Here is a 17,717-nt window from a genome sequence, read left to right as displayed (position 1 = left end):
CCTTCCTTGCCTATCCCATTCAATCTTCCCATCCCTCCACAAGGCCCCTGTTCAGCATAGCAGGTGAGGCCGCCTGGGCGAGGTACTGGTCATTCTCCCCAGTTGTATCCCACGACCGAAAGTCTGAAGCTCCAGGACACTGTCCTTGAGGCGATAGAGGTGGGATCCCTCGCTGAGTCCGAGGGAAAAGCCGACCCTGGAGGGTAAGCAGATTACGAACGAACGAACATTAAAGAAATGGTACATTGAATTTTCGAAGTGAAAATTCATGTCCCTCAGGTTCGGATTCCCCTTAAAAATACAGATCACGTATCTTTAATCTCGATATGAACAGTCCCATAAAAGATACGCCTGCTTGCTTTTTTTAGGAAGTTAAAATAAGATATCTGGAGGCGCCGGGTATCGATCCCGGTACCTCTCACATGCTAAGCGAGCGCTCTACCATCTGAGCTACGCCCCCAGTTGCGAACGGCTATCAAGAGTCTCGTTCTTTACTGTCCCAGTTAACAAATAGTTCCATCATTTATTTCCAGAGAGAGTTCTGCTTTCGGCACATAATAAACTGTTTCAAGTGGACAGCATACTTCGCGAGACCCCTACTTTCACCACTGTCGTGGTAAGGCCAAGTGCCTTGAGTGAGTTCGGTAGCACACTTCAGCCTTGGAGCTGGTAATAACTTCCTTCGGAGAGCTTCCTGAGTACTAAAAGGGATGTCTTGCAGATAAAATAGGTATTTCGACCATTTTGGTGGAAAAATATGAATCTAGAAAACCGCAACTTTATGTTGGCTTTTTTCTCCAAATTTACAATTTTATTGACGGAATTTTTTTTTCTTCTCCCGTTTTTCATCTTCTTATCTGTTTACCCTCCAAGAATTTAATTTTTCTCCTGTCTTATTTCAATTAGTCCGCCCCTGCGGCGTAGTGGTTAGTGTGATTAACTGCCACACCCGGAGGCCCCGGTTCGATTCCCAGCTCTGCCACGAAATTTTGAAAGTGGTACGAGGGCTGGAAAAGGGTCCACCCAGCCTCGGGAGGTCAGCGTAGTGGAGGGGTTTGATTCCCACCTCAGCCATCCTCAAAGTGGTTTTCTGTGGTTTCCCACTTCTTCTCCAGGTAAATGCAGGGATGGTACCCAATGTAAGGCCACGGACACTTCCTTCGCTATCCGTCCCAATCTCTCCATCCCCCACAAGGCCCCTTTGAGGCCGCCTGGGTGAGTTATTGGCCCTCCTCTCCAGTTGTATCTCTCCGACCAAATGTCTCACTCTCCAGGACACTGCCTTTGAGAAGGTATAGGTGGGATCCCGCACTGAGTCCGAGGGAAAAACCAATCCTCGACGGTAAATAGGTTAAATAATTATTTCAGTATTTTTTTTTAAAACCTTAATTTAGTTTTCCTTATAATATTCCGTAGTTACAATTCACAAAACTTTAATGGTGTCATAATATAAAACCTGTGAATGGAATTTTTGATATCAAGATATTTAAGGTAGCAAGCGTTGTTATATTGTAAATTATGGTACAATACAATGTATCTCTGAATATAAATTACATGCGGAAAAATCAATACCCAGGTTTATTTGAACATGTTTTGTCTGCTAAATTCCAATACATATGTAAAATTGTAGGCAGTCTGCTGTCTGTAAAATCTGTTTTTTGATACCTTTGTGTTACAATAATATATCAGAATGTTTTTAGCATTCTTATTCGTTTCTGTTCCACCATCATTCCTACCAAACTTCATATATGGAGCCTGTTCCTCCAGTAGCAGGTTTCGGTATGATTATGAATTAAAACTCACTTAATAAACTTGGTGTTTATCGAAATCTCAACAGACTTATTTAATGTTTTCTCATATACAGTACTATCTATTTTTGTGCAAAATATGTAGACTACAGTATGTTTGAAACTTCCCTTTACTTTAAATCATTTTTATTCTGTACATAGTTTCGTTTACTCTTAAAATGACGGAGAAAATTACTGTCTTCTGCGGGGTTTAGGCTGTGCCGCGAGTGACAGTGAATGAAGCGTCTCAGTCAGCTTACCAAAAGGAGTAAACCGTGGAGTGCAGTCCATTATTTCAGATTTTAGGTTGTTTTATGGAATTCGCCGTAGCTTTTTACTACTTCTCCTCTATTTCCATTTTTTTCATTAATTTCTTGGGTGTGTCTCTTGACTTTGCCTTGCTTCTTTAGGCTTAGGTTATAACACATTAGGTCATTTTGTGAAAATTGCACCTTGCGAGCTGCAAATAGGAAAAGAATCAACTCATTTATGATTTCCTGCTGGATAATATAATGCTTCGAATTCTTTGGACAGAATTTCGTACCGTACTGAAAGAGATGAGCATTAATTACTGGTTATGATCAGTGCGCTAGCGAATAATTCACCAATTCTTTGGTCACGTCATTCGACGCAGAGGAAGGAGTCTTGTAAAGAACATAATTTTAGTAATTGTATCAGGAGTAGGGAGCGTGGACGAGCTTATATAGGCTATAGAGACCGCGTGAAACGTGCAACCAAGACATCCCTCGTACTATCAGCCTGTCTGGATTACTGCGTCACAACATGTAGAAGTGATATAACGGAGTCTCATACTTCGCCTAAAAACGAATGTATTTCCGTGCCAGTTGGAGGAATAAATGTATTATTATTATTATTATTATTATTATTATTATTATTATTATTATTATTATTATTATTATTATTATTATTGTACCGGGCGGTACACCTCCACTCCGCTAATTTAAAATGTGCGCCTGTTGAAACTCCTCTGCTGGAGGAAGTCCGAACTTTATTGACAGTATTAATTTTCTACCTTCTCAGAAGATGTCACCACGTGGAAAATTTTGAGTTTTTGAACTGTGTCATTTTTGATGTGTTTTTGTTTCGCTTGAAGTAAGAAGTGTGAACTTTCTCTTCTAGAGGACACTACTGAAGTGCAACCTAGTGCGGAGTCAAAGAACTATTTTTTTGGAGAAAATTTAATTTCAAGAGTTTGTTCTTTGTTAAATTTCTTTCTAGCATTGTTTAAGTTGGCAATATTTACCCCTTTCTTCCCCTTGTTATGAATGTATCCAATACCGAATTTCTTCAATTAATTTCTATCCAATCAGATGTATCTTCCCCCAACTTGAATCTGTTGCGGGGTCCTATCCAATAAAGAGTTTGTGGGAGGGTGTTTTCTTTCCCCTAACGCCTAGAAACTTCCGCGAGAGTATTTAAACTGCTGATTTTTGGGTCTCTAAGCCACTTCTGTTCCATCTTTCAGTGTGTTAAGTACATAGCAGGGGGCGGGAAGCGCCTCTTTCTTCTCCAGCCGTTCAACACAAGGTAATGGCCGATTAATAACTTCTTTCTTTGCTAGCTCAGCAGTTTAACTTTCGGGGCGGGTTCTAAGCGTTCAACCATGTAACCTTTTCCTAAAATGTAACTTCTCTTTTCATCTATTCTCTTGTAAAACGACATATTGGGATAGAGAGTGCTAACCCTCTCGAGCTCCCACTCACATTGTCTTGAGGTGAACTTATTTTCTCGACCTATTTTTCGTTAATGTAAAACAAATTGTTCTTTTCTTAAGTCACCTCTTTAGCATGGGATTAGCCCTTGTATTAACGGCCTAGTGCCAAGTAGGTCTTAATCAAAGTGTATTAGGAGTGCAAGTTCGCCTCCTCTCAAATTGGTATTTTAGAGGCCATGTAATTAACCTTTTCTATCTTAATAGGCCTCAGTAGGTTGGGTATTTTAACCCTGTTTTCGTGTCCGTGGAGGACAACTTGAAGGTGGAGTTTGGTGTGGCCTGGGAGAGGCTTAAATTTTGAGAGCGAGTGGCTCTTTTGAAAATTCTGGGTTGTATGCCTCATGGAGGTTTTTCAGTGTAATTTGGAGCAAGGGCTCCTAGGTATGAATGGGGTTTTCTCCCCCTCTGTTAAAACTTGTGTTTGGGGTAAAACTGAGCTGATTGCCCAAGCATTGTGAAATCAGGGCGCGAAGCCCAAATTCTGTAAATATTGTAACTAACCCCTTTTGAATTGCTACTTTGTACCTGCCATGATTGTTATTTCTTTGTTTTCGAAAAGAAAATATAACCTTGTTAACTTTTAAATTAATTTTACATTGCACTATAATTTCGTAGCTTGAAACCCATTCACACCCGCACCTTCTTTCACCTCTACCTACCACGGAAAAGTCCGTAACAATTATTATTATTATTATTATTACCGTGGTTTGGTGGATTAGCAGAGGTGAAAGAAGGTGCGGGGGTGAACGGGCCTCAAAATACGAAATTAAAGTTAAGATAAAACTTAACAAGGTTATATTTTCTTAGCAAAATCAAGAAATAACAATAATGGCAGGTACAGAATAGCAAGGTAACAAATTACAATTACAGTATTTACAGGATTTGGGCTTCGAGCCCCGAACTCACAATTCTTGGGCAATTAGCCCAACTTTACCCCAAAACAAGTTTTAACAGAGGGGCAGAAAACCCCATTCATGCCCAGGAGCACTTGCTCCAAAATTACACAGTAAAGCCTCCTCGAGGCATACAACACTCAATTTTCAAGAAAGAGCCACTCGCTCTCAAACCTTAAGCCTATCAAAGGCCACACCAAACTCCACTTTCAAGTTGTCCTCCACGGACACGAAAACAGGGGTAAAATACCCAACCTACTGAGGCCTATTAAGATAGAAAAGGTTAATTACATGGCCTCTAAAATACCAATTTGAGAGGAGGCAAGCAGCACTCCTAATACATTTTGTTTAAAACCTAAACTGGCTCTAGGCCGCTAATGCAAGGGCTAATCCCATACTAAAGAGCTGACTTTAGAAAGAAACAATTTACATTACGTTAAGGAAGAATCGGTTGTGAAAAATAAGTTCACCTCAAAACAATATGCGTGGGAGTTCAAGAGGGTTAAGCACTCTCTATCCCAAATTTTTAGTTTAAAAAGATAGAATTGAATTGAAACTAAGTGTCTTTACATTTTAGAGGAAAGTTACATGGTGAAAGGTTTCGGACCCGCCCCGAGAGTTAAACTGCTGAGCTAGCAAGAAAAGAAGTTATTAAACGGCCATTACCTTGTTGTTGAACTGCTGCCCGACGAAAGAGGCGCTTCCCGCCCCCTGCTATGTACTTTACACACTGAAAGATCGTACTGAAGTGGCCCGGAGACCCTAAAATCAGCAGTTTATATACTCTCGCGGAAAGTTCGAGGCGTTTGAGGAATGAGAACACCCTCCCACAAAAACTTTATTGGCTAGGGTTAAGCAATATATCCCCTTTGGGGAAGATACACCTGATTGGTTATAAATTAATTAAAGAAATTCGGGATTGGCTAAATTCAAAACAAGGGGAAAGAAAGGGTTATACAGCCAACTTAAACAATAACAGAAAGAAATTTAACAAGAAATAAACTTATGAAATAAAAAATTCTCCAAAAAACAGTTCTTTCCCTTCGCACTAGGGCGCACCATTGTAGTTCTTCAGTAGTGTCCTCTAGAAGAGAATGTTCACACTTCTTACTACAGGCAAAACAAAAATACATCGAAAACAACCCAGTTCAGAAACTTCAAAATTTCCAAGTAGTGACATCTTCTGAGAAACTTGAAAATTAACACATTAGATAAAGTTCAGACTTCCTCCAGTAGGGGAGTTCCACCTGGCGCAAAGTTTGAATTAGCGACGTGGAGGTGTACCACCCGGTACAATTATTATTATTATTATTATTATTATTATTATTATTATTATTATTATTATTATTATTAGATAATTAGTTATAATTACGCTTATGAAAGATAAGTGACTAGTATTTTCTGCGTATTTTATTTTCTCGCGTTCGAGAGGGCAGTGTCCTGGAGCTTCAGACGTTGGGTCGGGGGATACAACTGGGGAGAATGACCAGTATCTTGCCCAGGCGGCCTCACCTGCTATGCTGAACAGGGGCCTTGTGAAGGGATGGGAAGATTGGATGGGACAGGCAAGGAAGGGGGAAGGAAGCGGCCGTGGCCTTAAGTTAAGTACCATCCCGGCATTTGCCTAGAGGAGAAGTGGGAAACTACGGAAAACCACTTCCAGGATGGCTGAGGTCGGAATCGAACCCAGCTCTACTCAGTTGACCTCCTGCGGCTGAGTGGACCCCGTTCCAGCCCTCGTACCACTTTTCAAATTTCGTGGCAGAGCCGGGAATCGAACCTGGACCTCCGGGGGTGGCAGCTAATCACGCTAACCACTACACCACAGAGGCGGACTAAATTTATTATTATGTGTTCTAAGAAGCCTCCGTGGCTCAGACGGCAGCGCGCCAGCCTCTCAGCGCTGGATACCATGGTTCAAATCCCGATCAATCCATGTGAGATTTGTGCTGGGTAAAGCGGAGGCAGCACAGGATTTTCTCCGGATACTCCGGTTTTCCTTGTCATCTTTCATTCCAGCTACACTCACCAATATAATTTCATTAATCATTGCTCCAGAGGTGTGTGACAGGCTTCGGCAGCCGTCACATTTCTTATCCTCGCCGCTAGATGGGAGCTTCATCCATTCAATTCCTGACCCGGTCGAATGACTGGAAAAAGGCTGTTGATTTTCATTTTAATTTGCATAATCATTATTATTACGTTTTTTTAATTTAATCTGTTTACCTAGCAGGGTTGGTTTTTCCCCTCGGACTCAGCTAGGGATCCCATCTCTACCGCCTCAAGAGCAGTGTCCTGGAGCGTGAGATATCTGGGCGGGGATACAACTTGGGTGGACGACCAATACCTCGCCTAGGCGGCCTCACCTGATATGCTGAATAGGGGCCTTGTGGGGGAGAGGATGTTCGGAATGGAAAGGCAAGGAACAGGTAAGAAACTGGCCGTAGCCTTAAGTTAGGTACCATCCTGGCATTTGCTTGTAGAAAAGTGGGAACCACGGAAAACCACTTCGAGCATGGCTGAGGCGGGAATCGAACTACTCTATTCAGGTAACCTCCCATGGTTGAGTGGACTTCGTTCCAGCCTTCGTGCCACTTTTCAAATTTCGTGGAAAAGCCGGGAATGGAATCCAGGCCTCCGGAGGTGGCAGTTAATCACACTAACCACTACACCACAGAGACGGACATAAATAATATATGAAAGTGAATTTAGAAAGAAACGTTGCGGCTAGTGAGAAGGATACTTTTGAGTATCTTCAGGTGACTGATGATTTCAGGCATGATTAGCTACTGGCTTCTTGCCTGGAAGGTTAAAGTTCGAATCCCGGTCGAGCCGGTTTGAGTGCTTTTTATCTCAAACCTCACACGGCGCCAAGAAAAATATATGTCCTTAAACACCAAGTCAAAACCAAAGTGAGCCTGCGTTGCTGTAGCAATACTTACGATAAGCTGAAGAACGTTAGATTTGAGGGGCGTAATTAGTTCAGGCCGCCTACTGCCATTTCTTGATGGATGCAGTACTTTTGCATCTGTCTCCTGGCACAGGCCGGAATTAATCCGTAGCTTGCACAGAAGTCCCAGACACATGCATGGCTGTGACAATATGGAAGCTGCTGGGGTATGGGCAGTGCTGAGTAATGACATTCAGAGCACAAGCAGTGTGTCTGAGTGTTATGACAGGTGTTGGTCATACGGTTAGTTGTGCTGCAATGGCACTTTCTGCTCCAGTGAGGAAAGCAATGGCAAACTATCTCACTCCTCATCTTGTTTAGTAAGCCTCATTTTGGCGCCGCCATCGGTTATTGCGGTTTCCCTATAACCACACCCCTTTGGTTGTGATATTTGAGGATCCAACCAGCCTCTGGGGTGATGAACTACCAGACAGACAATTGAATTCAGTGGCTTAACTGCTGGTTTCCTAACCAGACAGGTTGAGAGTTTTGTCTCAAAAATTACGAAGTGCCATAATGTCAGAACCGAAATGAAACTGGGTTGTACTAGCTTCCCCATAAATAAGTGAGATAAGCTGAAGAAAGTTTAAAGTGACTATCATGATGATTTCATGTGAAGTCAAATGTGTTTTTAATGAGGATATTTCACGTGAGAATAACTAAAATAATTTAAATGTTAATGCTACAGGAGATGACATGCAGAGAGAGACTATGATGTGCAAATGGTGAAATTTTTCGACAAATCACCTGAAATACTCTATTCACCAAACTATTTCAGTAAATGAAATGTAATGGCGTATGGCTTTTAGTGCCGGGAGTGTGCGAGGACAAGTTTGACTCGTCAGATGCAGGTCATTAGATCTGACACCCGTAGGCGACTTGCGCGTCGTGATGAGGATGAAATGATGATGAAGAAGACACATACATCCAGCCCCCGTGCCTGCGAAATTAACCAATTATGGTTAAAATTCCTGACCCTGCCGGGAATAGAAGCCGGGACCCTTGTGACCAAAGGCCAGCACACTACTCATTTAGCCATGGAGCCGGATACTATTTCAGTACTGTGGAATGAATCACGTTTTTTAACATAAGAGAGCTTCGTTAGTGCTGGGTGTTATTTTAATTTATTTCATTTTCGAAGAAAATTGCAATTGATTTCTTTGTCTGTGTGCTGATACTTGATTAAGATTCCAAAGGCTTATCTGTCGGTTTTACCCACGGATATAACTACCTCTGTGACAACGACTGTTTACATACATTCCATCACTGTGTAATATCATATGATGAAAGGTGGGAGGTAATGGCCTAGCAAATCGATCTATTTCTGGCCTCTGTGTCATAATGGACAAACATGGTGTCTCAGATGTTAGTTTGTTGATGTAGCTATAAATGGTCGGCAGGTGCGATTGTTGGACGTTGGTTAATCATTCTATTTGCAATCACAGGCGACCAGCTACAAAGCGAACAACCCTGGCCCAAAGCCCACACCCTATTCCATTAATTTCCCCTTCTCTACACCGGACGGACCTGATTTACCGCATGGCTAGCATCGCATTTCATACGCGGCCAATGCTGCGTGTAATGAAATCTTCGATACATTTAATTGAACTTCAAAATCTGAGACTAGAATTTACTGCTGCAAACACAATGACCTCAAAATTATTGGCCGACAGGATTACATAGAGCTTGCAGTATAGCTTTTGGTAATACGGTAATTTACGTACTCATATCTAGAGGGAAATGTCTATTATCCGACTTGGTCAGGTGTCACAGTCCATTGGCTTAGTCCTCCTTGACAGAAGCTGATGGATTGTCATTTTTTGTAAAATAAACTTTAGTTTAAAGCAAATAAAACGCAATTCTAATTGGTGGTTTCCAAACCGTTTAAAGATAAATATTCTTCATTTTCACTGAGAAGCTTCTTTCTTAATCTGTTTACCCTCCAGGGTTGGTTTTTCCCTCGACTCAGCGATGGATCCCACCTCTACCGCCTCAAGGGCAGTGTCCTGGAGCGAGACACAACTGGGCACACTGGGGGATACCACCAGGAAGAAGGACAAGTATCTCACCCAGGCGACCTCACCTGCTATGCTGAACAGGGGCCTTGTGGACGGATGGGAATAGTGGAAGGGACAGGCAAGGAAGAGGGAAGGAAGCGGCCATGGTCTTAAGTTTGGAACCATCACGTCATTTGCCTGGAGGAGAAGTGGGAAACCAAGGAAAACCACTTCCACGATGGCTGAGGTGGGAATCGACCCAGGCCTCCGGGGGTGGCAACTAATCACACTAACCACTACACCACAGAGGCGGACACTGAGCAACTTACGGGATTTTAGCCTGGTTTACTTCATTGCTGTAGCTCTGGCAATCGGTGTCCTTGTTTTCCTTCACATACACCACTTCGCTTAGAGGCAACATATCGCAGTGATACCGAGGAAACGACTTGGTTTCAGCAGCAGCTGAAATTGGTACCAGTTATATTTTATGTCTTTTTTACAACAAAAATAGAATGAACCTCTCATGACCACGACGTCTGTACTTTTTTTGAAGAAAAATGTGTTTCTATCAGCGAAGTCTTTGTCGCATATTCGCCAAGATGATAACCACGTGCGCATCTTTATCTATCGGCATGATGAACTGTGGACCGTCTTTGTGGTGTAGTGGTTAGCGTGTTTAACTGTCACCCCCGGAGGCCCGGATTCGATTCCAGGCTCTGCTACGAAATTTGAAAAGTGGTAAGAGGGATGGAACGGGGTCCACTCAGCCTCGGGAGGTCAACTGAGTAGAGGTGGGTTCGATTTCCAACTCAGCCATCCTCGAGGTGGTTTTCCATGGTTTCCCACTTCTCCAGGCAAATGCCAGGGTGGTACCTAACATAAGACCAGGGCCGCTTCCTTCCCCTCTACAAGGCCCCTGTTTAGCATAACAGCTGAGGCGGCCTGGCGAGGTACTGGTCATCCTACCCAGTAGTATCCCCTGACCCACGCTCCAGGGCACTGCCCTTGAGGCGGTAGAGGTGGGATCCCTCGCTGAGTCCAAGGGAAAAACAGACACTGGAGGGTAAATATATTAAGAAGTAGTAGAAGAAGAAGAAGACGATAAGCAAGAGCTAGAGCAACCAATCAGGTGGGCATGGCCGTTAACACGTCAAGTCTCTGTGGTCTAACACCGTGGATAATCGGTTCTGGTCCCGTTCGATGCAAATTTTTACACCATCAGAAAGCTGGCCGGCAGGGTAAAGGAGGTGGTGTTATAAAATTACTCATCACTAGAATACGTGCCAAAAATCCTGGATTAAATACCAAAGCTTTAAGCCGTGCTTATGTGGAGAGAGGGCATATACCGCTGTTGACGATTCGTTTTGGACAGTTGTACTGTATGTAGCTTTCCCAAGAGTACGCAGATCCTTAGACATCAAAGTACAACTCTGACCACTCAATATTGTTTGTAAGGAAATAGAATACGTATAAAACCCGGTCGCTGGTGGTGGAAACCATTAACTCATAATGAGTAAAACGTGCAATGTGTGTGTGTATTTTCTTCATTCCACATCTGGCAGTAGAAGCAATTAGAAATGTGAATAAACTATGGTAGTTTGACTAGGCTAAACCTCCTGCACATGCTGGTAGGTACGAGTTTTTTTCTGTTTACGTAGCCTTAGTAATGAATATTTCCTGAAAGTTGGGATGTTGTGTTTACGAATATGTTGTTTTTAATGATAGAAACATTGTGACCTATAGCTAGTAGTAGTAAGATTTATTAGAAAAATGCGTGCATCCGAAAGATAGTGGGTTCGAATCTCACTGTCGGCAGCCCTGAAGATGGTTTTCCGTGGTTTCCCATTTTCACACCAGGCAAATGCTGGGGCTGTACCTTAATTAAGGCCACGGCCGCTACCTTCCAACTCCTTGCCCTTTCCTATCCCATCGTTGCCATAAGACCTATCTGTGTCGTGCGACGTAAAAAACAACTACCAAAAATATATTAGAAAAATAAATCGTCCACCTCTGTGGTGTAGTGGTTAGCGTAATTAGCTGCCACCCCCGGAGGTTCGGGTTCGATTCCCGGTTCTGCCACGAAATTTGATAAGTGGTACGAGGGCCGGAACGGGTGCACTCAGCCTCCGGAGGTCAACTGAGTAGAGGTGGGTTCAATTCCCACCTCAGCCATCCTGGAAGTGGTTTTCCGTGGTTTCCCACTTCTCCTCCAGGCAAATACCGGGATGGTACCTAACTTAAGGCCACGGCCGCTTCCTTCCCTCTTCCTTGTCTATCCCTGCCAATCGTCCCATCCCCCCACAAGGCCCCTGTCCAGCATAGCAGGTGAGGCGGCCTGGGCGAGGAACTGGTCATCCTCCCCAGTTGTATCCCCGACCCAGAGTCTGAAGCTCCAGAACACTGCCCTTGAGGCGGTAGCGGTGTGATCCCTGACTGAGTCCGAGGGAAAAACCGAACCTGGAGTGTAAACAGATTAAGTAAGTAAGTAAGTTTCAGTTCCTGCAATCTACAGTTCTTCTTGTGAGAGAGACATAGCTTGTGACATTTCACGAAGAGGGCGTGGTTGGAATTTCAAACAAAGTAAGACGAATTCGTAAAATGGCCAGTCACATTTATATCTATTCCGGATTTCACATTCAACCGCATATCCTACGGCTACGATCACTGTATATAACTACAAGCTTCTTTGAATCTTCACGTTTGGGCAATTATGTCCCATTCAATATACGTGATGGGTGGTAGAAAATCTCTGGAGGCGCCGGGTATCGATCCCGGTACCTCTCACATGCTAAGCGAGCGCTCTACCATCTGAGCTACGCCCCCAGACAGAAAATGTTGAACAGACTTTATGTCATAAGTGTTTTGGCAATGGTGTAATTTCTTTCAATCGCTTCCAGAGAGCGTGCAAAAGAATTGCTCTTGACTGGGGCACAGACCACGCCTGACATTACTTTCTCTCCTGGTGAGAGGTAGGGAGCTCATGAGGTTGGGAACGCCTACCTCCAACAGGAGGACTTGTCTTAGCTGGTGTCTTGGTCAGTGCTCTCCGTCGAACAGCTTTTAACTAACAGGATATCTCACTTCGCCGCTTCTGTGGTGCAGTCGTTAGTGTGATTAGCTGCCACCCCCGGAGGCCCGGATTCGATTCCCGGCTCTGCCACGAAATTTGAAAAGTGGTACGCGGGCTGGAACGGGGTCCACTCAGCCTCGGGAGGTCAACTGAGTAGAGGTGGGTTCGATTCCCACCTCAGCCACCCTGGAAGTGGTTTTTCGTGGTTTCCCACTTCTCCTCCAGGCAAATGCCGGGATGGTACCTCACATAAGGCCACGGTCGCTTCCTCTACACTTATTTGTCTATCCCTTCCAATCTTCCTATCCCCCCCACAAGGCCCCTGTTCAGCATAGCAGGTGAGGCCGCCTGGGCGAGGTACTGGTCATCCTCCCCAGTTGTAGCCCCCGACCCAGAGTCTGAAGCTCCAGGACACTGCCCTTGAGGCGGTAGAGGTCGGATCCCTCGCTGAGTCCGAGGGAAAAGCCGACCCTAGAGGGTAAGCAGGTTAAGAAAGAAAGAAAAATAAATCATCCGTCCTCTAGTAAGGGTGATCATAAAGGTCCTAAATACATAATTTACAGTATATAATTATAATAATGAAATATTGTTTATGGAAAACTCATAAATAGATTGCGATTTCAGGTACCGGTATAAATGCAATTGCATAATTTGTGGAAAATCTCTTATCATCTGTAATAAGATTCTGTCTATGTCCTTCTTTTTAATTTTGAAGGATAGTAGCCGTTTTTTTTTTTTTTTGGCAGGGTACTTCTGGATCCAAACAGGAGGCCTTTGACAACCCATTGACCAAGAGAAATATTATATTTAGCTGATAGATGTGGCAGACATTGTGTATAAATTGCTTGCTTTTCCACATAAACATACTGAGCCTGTTGCATGTCCCTCTCGAAACGAACGGTAGCACCTAACACCAATACTCTTTGCTCTTTCTTACTGATGGCTTTGATGCCCACTTTTCTCATTGAGTCGTCAGTAAGACGCAATTAACTTTTTCGTGCACCTCCCATTCACGCTGCCTCAGACCTTGAGCGAATGATGTCCTTACTCGTTGGTGACGATTTGTGCGTGTGGTGCCTATCTGGTGACTTGCATGACTGTTTTGTGTGTGCATCTAATTAAAAATAATGGCCCTTGTGTATTAGCAGCTGAATACAAGATACACAGTTAACCTCTTCAAGCAGAGCCAGAACTATTTCAACCCAGTTCCGATCCGATCTTTTTTCTTCGACTTGAGTCTTTGATCTTGTGTTGCATGGCTCTGCAGTGTGTAAGCACTTTCTTGTTCTAATCAAGATGGCAACATAGAGATAACATGTGTTTATTGCTGTGCGTTTGTTTTACCAGTGTACGTAGAATCAATCAATCACTACTGATCTGCATTTAGGGCAGTCGCCCCGGTGGCAAATTCCCTATCTATTGTTTTCTTAGCCTTTTCTTAAATGATTGCAAAGAAATTGGAAATTTATTGAACATCTCCCTCGTTAAGTTATTCCAATCCCTATCTCCCCTTCCTATAAACGAATATTTGTCCCAATTTGTCCTCTTGAATTCCAACTTTATCTTCATATTGTGATCTTTCCTACTTTTAAAGACACCACTCAAACTTATTCGTCTACTGATGTCCTCCCATGCCATCTCTCCACTCACAGCTCGGAACATACCACTTCGTCGAGCAGCTCGTCTCCTTTCTCCCAAGTCTTCCCAGCCCAAACTTTGCAACATTTTTGTAACGCTACTCTTTTATCGGAAATCACGCAGAACAAATTGAGCTGCTTTTCTTTGGATTTTTTCCAGTTCCTGAATCAGGTAATCCTGGTGAGGGACCCATACACTGGAACCATACTCTAGTTGGGGTCTTACCAGGGACAAATATGCGCTCTCCTTTACACCCTTACTACACCCCCTAAAGGAAACTTTAAGAGGTAATTACTAATGTAACATAAAACCGTAGAAAGATTAATAATAGGTGAACAATAAATTGACTAGTAAGTTCAGAAATACTGTTCAAATATAAGTGTTAACTCATTTTTGAAACATTTGATAAGGTTAAGGGTGGCGAACCAAATGATAAATGAGGTGAGAAGATTCCGGAGAAACAACAGCAGTGTATGGGACCCTCACCAGGATTACTTTATTCAAAAACTGGAAAAAATCCAAAGAAGAGCAGCTCGATTTGTTCTGGGTGATTGCCGACAAAACAGTAGCGTTACAAAAATGTTGCAAAGTTTGGGATGGGAAGACTTGGGAGAAAGAAGAAGAGCTGCTCGACTAAGTGGTATGTTCCGAGCTGTCAGCGGAGAGATGGCGTGGGAGGACATCAGTAGACGAATTTGAGTGGTGTCTTTAAAAGTAGGAAAGATCACAATATGAAGATAAAGTTAGAATTCAAGAGGACAAATTCGGGAAAATATTCGTTTATAGGAAGGAGAGTTAGGGATTGGAATAACTTACCAAGGGAAACGTTAAAAAAATTCCCAATTTCATTGCGATCATTTAAGAAAAGGCTAGGAAAAGAACAGATAGGGAATCTGCCACCTGGGCGACAGCCCTAAATGCAGATCAGTAGTGATTGATTGATTGGTTGATTGATTGATTGATTGATTGATTGATTGATTGATTGATTGATTGATTGATTGATTGATTGATTGATTGATTGATTGATTGATTGATTGATTGATTGATTGATTGATTGATTGATTGATTGATTGATTGATTGATTGATTGATTGATTGATTGATTGATTGATTGATTGATTGATTGATTGATTGATTGATTGATTGATTGATTGCGACTGGAGCGATGTCAAGCGGAAGGAAATGGTACTACCTCGTCTTCTAATGACGAATCTGGATCGAGCCATCTCACATTATTATGTTGTTTATAATGTGCAGCTCCCCTTTCCTAGACTCGCTTCTTGATTGACTGGTAGAGAAAATGGTTACTAGATTGCGCGAAAGCACTGATTTTAATACAAGAGTCATTGAGTACTTGACGCGATCAAAAGATCAGAGAACTGCAAAAGCAGGTCAGCAAGCTCAATGACGAGGCAAATGAAGACGTAGAACAAGTGAACCAATACCTAAGAAGAAAAAATGTGGAAATACATGGTGCGCCTGAGATCCAAGGGGAAGTCATTTATGAAATTGTGAAGAACATACATTAGGTGCGCTGTAGGATCCGAAGCCAAGAGCACTGATCTTGATATTGTGCACAGGATCCCATCTGTCAACAACAATATTCCTCGTCAAGTCAGCGTCAAGTTCGTCAACAGGTGGAAAAAAGCACGAACTAATGATAGCCAAGAAGAAAATTAGACAACTGCAGTCCTCGGCAGTTGGAATAAATGCTGCTAGCCACACGGTCTACATAAATGATCACCTGACTGCTAAGGCTAAAGGGAGATTAGAATCATGAATTGTACAGTTTATCCACCTAAACAAAAATTACCATCATAATCACCGTAATCATCATAATCAATAGTTAGGTTAGAAAGTCAATTAAATAGCTTATGAGAAGTTAAAGGTAACAAAATTAGGATATTACGTATTAATGTTCAGAGTATTCGTAACAATTGGATAACATTATCAACACTCATTGTGCAAGCACACACGCCTGATGGTATGGTTATTACAGAAACTTGGCCGAATCCAGATGAAGAAATATATATGTGTTTTTGCTATTTGCTTTACGACGCACCGACACAGATAGGTCGTATGGCGACGATGGGATAGCAAAGGCCTAGGAATGGGAAGTAAACGGCCGTGGCCTTCACTAAGGTACAGCCTGGTGTGAAAATTGGAAACCACAGAAAACCATATTCAGGGCTGCCAACAGTGGGGGGTTCGAACCCACTATCTCCCGGATGCAAGCTCACAGCTCCGCGCCCCTAACCCCACGGCCAACTCGCCCGGTAAGAAGTATATTATAACTTCTCAAATTATGATGGCTATTGTTGTTCAAGATCATTAAAAAAGGATGGTGGGATTGTCATTTTTGTCAAGCAGTGCTATAAAGCTAAGGTGCTAACAACTGTAAAATCTACAGATATGCCGTTTAATGTGTTATTAGTGGGAATTTCTGGTTCTGATAGAGAGTTTCTTGTTCTCGCTTGCTATAACTCTCATATTATATATGTTGATTCATTTATCACTTGCCTTGAAGAGATGTGGAGTAAATATATGAGGAAGTTCTGTCTTACTGTTGGAGACTTTAATATAGATAAACTGGAACAAACCCAGTAGTCAGAGGAATTGTACAGGCTAAGTGTATTTTATAATCAACTATCTTGTAATAATGTTTTACCCACTAGAGTTGCTAACAGCAGTGCAACTTGATAGATCATATATATATATAAACGAACACGCTGTTTAGAGTTGAACAACATTTTCAATTATTTTAGTGTTCGTCAACAACCAAAGTAACTCAAACAGTAAGAGGCCAACGTGCCCATGGATGCCATCTTACCCGTTGAAGCTTGTTGAACAAAAGAACAAACTTTATGCCAAAATTAAAAGGCAACAACTTAGAAACAGAATGGGGTAGAACTGGTAGAAGACTACAAATCACTATGTAGAAAAGTAACTAACATCTTATCGACAGATTAAATACTACAATATTTTTTGTAAAGTGGTAAATGAAATCCTAACCACTGACAGCGATAATGATAGTAAAGAAATATACTTGAGAGTACAGGATACGGTTATCACAAATCCACTAGAGATATCAACAGCACTTCATGAATATTTCACTAATATTGTTCAAAACCTAAAACCACTCCCAGTTCAGGTACAAGTCTATGTAGTTCTCTATTTTACACCCTACCAACGATAATGAAGTAATAAATACAATCAGGAAACTGAAAAATACCACTAGCTGTGACTGTTATGGTGTAAGTAACATTCTGATGAAATTGGCTCCATATCTAGTCCCCTATATTACACAACTTATAAATACATCGTTTAACGAAGCTGCTGTCCCCAAATTGTTAAACGACGCAAAGATTATACAAATATACAGAGGTTTAGATGAATTTGACGTAAATAACTATCGTCCAATTTCTATACTACCTATCTTATCTAAAAAAATTTAGACAACATAGTATAAGAGGGATTGGTGAGCTTTTTACTTAATAATTATTTTTTCAGATGGCAGTTGCGATCAGCAGTATTCTGTAAGAAGGAAGTCAGCTCCCAGACGAAACTATCCTTCCATCGGTCTGTTTTCAGACCAACTTTGCTTTACGGGAGCGAAAGCTGGGTGGACTCAGGATATCTTATTCATAA

At 42.3% G+C, this 17,717-nt stretch overlaps 2 non-coding genes across 2 annotated transcripts; both read right to left on the bottom strand.

The window, feature by feature from the left end:
• Nucleotides 1–387: 387 nt before the first annotated feature.
• Nucleotides 388–460, bottom strand: TRNAA-AGC (transfer RNA alanine (anticodon AGC)). Its single transcript has one exon. It is a non-coding gene; the product is annotated as a tRNA-Ala (tRNA).
• Nucleotides 461–12,112: 11,652 nt separating this feature from the next.
• Nucleotides 12,113–12,185, bottom strand: TRNAA-AGC (transfer RNA alanine (anticodon AGC)). The gene has a single exon. It is a non-coding gene; the product is annotated as a tRNA-Ala (tRNA).
• Nucleotides 12,186–17,717: the final 5,532 nt, after the last annotated feature.

Source organism: Anabrus simplex, chromosome 4, assembly GCF_040414725.1.
Source record: "Anabrus simplex isolate iqAnaSimp1 chromosome 4, ASM4041472v1, whole genome shotgun sequence".
In the NCBI taxonomy this organism is placed as follows: Eukaryota; Metazoa; Arthropoda; class Insecta; order Orthoptera; family Tettigoniidae; genus Anabrus; species Anabrus simplex.
The sequence above is the reverse complement of the archived record's forward strand: the minus strand, read 5'-3'. Positions and strand labels throughout refer to the sequence as shown.